Genomic DNA, 6,687 nt, shown 5'->3' on the forward strand with positions numbered 1-6,687 from the left:
TATAATTAGTGGATATGAATTGATTTTCGAGAAAACTCTCAGCCAATAAGAGGATAACATTTTCCTTGATTCCTATAATTGATTCTTCTCATTATTTATCCTTTCTACCATCTCCTCATTATATGTTATGTCAGCTCATTTTTACTTGTCATATTTGAACTTATATACTCATTAAAAAAATAATTTATAGGTTAAATAATTAATACTAAAAAAATAATAGTATATTTTTAAAAAAAAGATTATTCTTAATATATGAAAATTGACAATAAAAATAAAAAATTTCTTTTTTAAATAATGGGCAAGTAAAAGACGAATGAAGTATGTACTCCCTCCAACCCTTTTGACTTGTGAAATTTTGACTTGACACGCCTCTTAAGAAAATAATGATTGGTATAATGAGTTTATCATTTTACTCTTATTAATTGATAAAATTTTAAACATATTTACTCACTACTTTTTATATTAATTTAATGTTAATAAATTGAAGATATAATAGGAAAAAAAAATTCTTGATTTGTTAAATATATTTGATAAATAAATAGAAACGGAGAAAATATCTATGAAATTTATGCCAAATGGAAGAGGGAAAAAACGGAAGTGGACCAAAGCCCACGTCTTATGATACCTATGGCAAATAGAAAAGTGAAGTTCATCTTCATCATATTCTTCAATGACAGGGCAGGATTTGTAATTAAGTAAAAAATATTGGACTTTTCTTAAGCTCTTGCTGAGGTACAAAAATCAAAGCAACAAATACAACTTTTTGAAGCAAGTTTATCTTGCAAAATCTTTTGAACGACTTTAATAACATTTATGGTAAACTTGCTTAATCTTTTGAACGACTTTAATAACATTTATGGCAAATAGAAAGTGGGACCCATCATATTCACCATGGGCAGGGCATAGTTTGTTATTAAATAGAAAAAGGAGGATCTTTTTAAGAGCTCTTACTTAGGTTCAAATAACAATGCAAAAGTTACAATATTTTTAAGCAAGCTTATCTTGCAATTTTTTTAAAAATCTTTAATACCTCCAAACTGTAATTTAATGTCACAAAACTGACATGTTGAAAAGGACTTGAAACTGTCCTTTCTAATATATAGAAAAGTAAAACTTAAAACACAATACTTATAAGTATTATAGATGTAATTCAAACATAAAATATAAATGTAATCATCATGAAAGGCAATAACCAAAAAGGGATAAAAGTGGTTAACTCCAACTTAATTCTAAACCTAAACATTATATATATCTATATATATATATCTATATATAAAATTCAGTTTTTTTGGTTTTTATTTTTTAAAATCCGAAACCAAACCAAAAAACCAAAAAACCAAACAAAGTAATTTATTAATCCAAAATCAATCCGAAAAACCAAAAAATCAATCTAAATAAAAATTCGATTTGATTTGGTTAGGTTATTCGGTTTAATCCAAATAGTGTACACCCCTAGGATCAACCATTTCTTATAATTGATTCTTAATTTTTTTTTCTCTCTCTAAAATGCTTTAATTATTACAATTTGAGATATGTTGCTATATTTGGTGAGGTCTTTTATAGGAGTTTAACTTGTATCCACCGTTGGTGTATACTTTTTTTTACACTGACACATACTTTTAAGGCAAGTTTCTTTTTTATTATTAAGATTTTTATTTTATAAATTTCAAAACTATTACTAAGGGTAAAATGAGAGAGAAAATAATTAATTTTATTTAAACTTCTAAAATAAACGACTACTTTTAAAAATTCACGACATATAACTTGAGACGGAAAGACCACTAAAGACGGAGAGTCATTTGGATAACTATTAGGGTATTTATGACTTGACCCTTCATAATTACAAGAATCCAAAAAGGATTTTCCTCTCCATTTTCTTTTTCTTCATTTTTTTCAAGTATTTATTTGGATAAGATACACATGTTAAATCAATAATTGAGATTTATCTTTCCCTTCAATAATTTTTTGGCAAATTGAAGGGAGACAAAATAGCATGCGTCTTTCCCCATTATTGAATGAAACGACTAATGAATGAATATATTATTGAATGACATGATTAATGAATGAGTATATTATTGAATGGCATGACTTATGATTGAGTATATTATTGACTCTAATGAGTTCATAGTGTTCAAAATGAGTGAAACAATTCAACAAAAAACCTACAAATTTCCACAAATAGCAGTACACCTCATAATTTTCCTAATATGCAACTATCTTACATTTAATATATGTATCTAAAACAAAATTTAACCCTATATATACCGTATAATTTATCAATAAATAGGGCTATGTATGTACACAACACCCTTTCAGGTAATTGGTACAAATATTAATAGAAAGAAGCACCATACTTAAAGCAGTGATCACTTTGAAATGGATGTAGGCATCAACACGATTATCCTGATCATATATTTGTCACGATCCAAAAATGGACGTGATGACACTCATCTTATCCCACCAAGACAAGTCAGCTTAAAACTCAACCATTACAAAAAAATGCGGAAATTTCATAATTAACTCAAAAATACCCCAAAAATCTAGCTGTCACGTGTACAAGTCTCTAAAGTATTGCAATTGATTCACAAGAAAAACATAAGTCTCAAATGACCTTGTTTCTAGAATAGAACTAAATCATAAATAGGAGTAAAAAGGTCTGTTGAGATGACAAACAGCTACCTCACAAATCTCCAAGAAGCCTCAGAAAATAAGAGAATATACCACAAAGGTCCGGGCTAGTAACCTACAAAAAAATGTAGTAGCAAGGGGTGCGTACCAAATCACGCGGTACTCAACAAGTAAACTTCTAAACACAAGCTAAGGGGATAGAATACGGGTACTCCTTACACCCAACCGAACCTCCACAACTACAACCTACATAAAATCAGCCCAACTTAACAGTTCACAATTCACATAGCACATATCTCAACAACAACATTCTAACAATCACATATTCTCAACAACAAGCTCAATATTCATCAATTACAATCTCCACGACTACAAACCTGCTTAAAACCAGCCCAACCTAACAGTCCATAATTCACATAGCACACAACTCAACAACAACACTCTAACAATTACATATCCTCAGCAACAAGCCCAATATTCACCAATCAAAATTCCACAGAAAGGCACTCACAAGATCAGCAAAACACAATATCAAGTTCACTAATGATAAATATGTGCAATGCAATGTTAAGTATAGTGATGCATGTCTGACCTAGTGATACACACCCGCTGTCTCTCAGTCTGGGACCCATGGGGGACATATACACACCCATTCACAAAAGAATCTTTCCATGTGCTTAACTATAAAAATTGATCTTTAGACATCGGGTACCCATCAAGAGAGGATCACACTTATCTAACACAAAAAGGAAATGATCAAGTAAACACCCAACAAGCGATACCCTTAAAATGTAGAACCACTAACAACACTCTTAGATAGTTGTAACTCTTCATAGCTCTTATATAAGTTCTCATAAGCAATGTTATGCGTATAGAACTACTGATATACTTCAACTATCCCAAACAACACCAAATTTATCATAACTGAAATGACCAAGTCTTTCCAAGGATCATACCCTATCAAGAGGGCACAAGAGGATCGGTACATCCGATCCACCACTAGGGATTCACCCATAGATGTGGAAACACGAGTAGCATAAGCGGTGAATCATACTCCAAATAATATCCAGTATGAAGAAGGTGGTTACATAAGAATATACAGAAGCAAGGTCGAATAACACAAGATACTTCTTTCATAGTGCCCATATAAATAAAATTCTATTCATCCGACTCTATCTCTCGATTTTTTAGCTACCAACAATCAACCAGAATGACCCCATTACAATATTACAAATACGAGATTCATCAAACCCCACATACTTCTCACAGTACTCCATCGAATCTAACACTCTTAATACCAACAAACATCATAACTACACCAGTCATTTACCTTACTCTCAAACTGTCACTAGTATCAAAGTATTCTTATCAAATACATTAGCGTCTCTAAATTTTCAAACTGTGGCGCCCTCTCTTTCCAAATAAGCATTTTAGGACAAATACGGGTCCCACCCAAGGCTACACTAATTTCGAATCTAAAAGAATTTTCCCATCAACATAAAGTTGTTTCAATCCCCTCAAAATCCTCATTAATCGTATAAAATAGTAGGTCCACACCGTTGAACATCAATAAGTTACCTATCATAATTTGAACAATCTAGCTCGACATAACCATATAAAATCTTTCACACATCACTGCTTGTCACCCAAACAAAATCTCAATACTTAGAAAAGTCGATGATACATTCCTAGTAAGTCTGTACCAAACTAGTTCACATCTCACAGTCATATCTAAACTCATAGGCAAAAATCAATAAATCCTTCAACTACAAACCAAGGGCTTATACGAGAGGTTTGTTCCTTCACTCTTCTTAAATTCTTCCCATGACACAAAATTCTAAATATCTTTAACCCTTCAATACACTAGACTCTTGTTCCTTTTGTTGACTCGCTTACGCCAATCTTATCATTTGACCAACAACCCATGATATTTTTACCTTATCCTCTAAATCAAAACATTACGTGAAACCCCCCTTAGGTATAACAATCAAAAGTAACCAAATTTACTACTCAAATTATTTTTAAGTCCTTCCAAATGCTTCATACTCAATGCGATCGATCATTTCTTACCTTAACAATCCATACCTTGATAAAACACACTACCACAAACCTAAACTCACATGAAAAACTTGAATTTTGATTTCAACTATGTAGCCCAATCACATTATCTATCAACATTAGCTCATACATTAAATATTTTTATGAATTCATGTATCTAAGTTTATCATTGATCGTCTCTCTATCGACTTTATCATATCTTTTGCTAAAAATTCAACCATACTCATTATCAAACTCAGAACCACAAAAGAACTTATCATCACACTCGAACTGAACGTCTATACACTCCTTTCTCAAGTTTTATCCAGTACTTTTTAACCAATTGATGAACCCGTGACACTAGTTCCATAACCAGAACAAAATGAATGAAACCACGCGTCTCTGAACTCAGTTCTCAATACCTTTGAAGATGCCTGTTTAGCCCTTGCAATAAGAGAAAATATACTTACTCTCACCTCTTTCTGAAGGCTCCACTATATCCCACTCTTTTTCATTATGACTCTAGCTACTTTAAATTTTATCCGAGCGAAGTCCCTACATATTCTTAGACTTTCCATACAACCACATTACTCACCAAATAATGGAAAACCACAACATTACATACTTACTAGTCGTTATTACCATACAAAATTCGTTTAACAAACAATCCTTATTATATAGTTGCATATCAGTCAGAGTCCATCACGAATTCTTATTACCATCATGCTCTTGTCATCACCACAAAGTCAACTTTGTCATCGACGTGACATCTCAAACCTAATTATACCAATCAAATTCAAAGGACTAACCCACTTTTATATGCACTTTTTACTAAAATCTTCAATTACCTTCACACAAGTATACTTTTTGGGACTTCCCTTATCCATAAGATGAAATCATCGGTCCTCATCTAGAATCCTCTAGATATACTTCACAACCTAAATACATTAATATCAAAACAAAGATCCACCACTAAAACACATCATACCTGTCGAGAAGATTGTACCCAAATCTTACGTATTTCTATCCGTTGAATAACAACAAAACATTATCAAATTCGTTCTGTCTCTAGCCCAAGCGATATGCATTCTTTCATAAATCAGATCTATAGCAGAAGTAACACACCCCACAACTCTAACCAAGTAGGCATCAGTACTGTTGTAGTAGTCATATCATGATCCTCTTAAATATATACCCAATCTATAAAATCGTAGTAGAGATTCTCACCTCGTTTATCACAACATCATTCTCATCATACACTAAACAACCCATACTTATACAACTTTATACAAATTTATTAACTGTAATTTCCGAAGTCACACTGTTCATTTCCTATCCATCATTTTAACTATTCCACTTTCAATTATCGAACCAATCAAGATATTGCCTATACCACACAAGTACTATTCCCTCTATTAGGGTAACTAACCAAAAGAAATAACCACATTCATAAAATCTCCAAACATTTGTTCAAAATCATCACCAAATATCCTCAAAATGCATCATCGAGCCATCACCTAACTCAACCCCTTCAAATTACTAAACATTTCGAATCTGACTACACATCATTTTCATAAGTCTATTATTTCCACCTTAATACCAAACTTAACATTCAAACCATACACGACATCAACTACTAACATGAGAAACCACGCACGAGTCATCACTGTAAGTGAAAGTGAATGAAGTGAAGCGATAAGAATTAAAATCGGACCAAGTACAAACGATAGAGATCCAAAAAGTGAAGATTTTTCCTAAAAGTCACTATAGCCTCTCGAAGATAAGTACAGACGTCTCCGTACCAATCCTCGAGACTCTACTTAGACTCGACTTGTACACATGTGAGACCTATGAACCTGGGGCTCTGATACCATTTTGTCACAACCCAAAAATGAACGTGATGACACTCGTCTTATCCCACCAAGACAAGTTAGCCTAAAACTCAACCATTACAAAAAAAATGCGGAAATTTCATAATTAACTCAAAAAATACTCCCAAAATCTGGTTGTCACGTGTACAAG

Source organism: Solanum tuberosum, unplaced genomic scaffold, assembly GCF_000226075.1.
Source record: "Solanum tuberosum cultivar DM 1-3 516 R44 unplaced genomic scaffold, SolTub_3.0 scf00280, whole genome shotgun sequence".
NCBI lineage: Eukaryota > Viridiplantae > Streptophyta > Magnoliopsida > Solanales > Solanaceae > Solanum > Solanum tuberosum.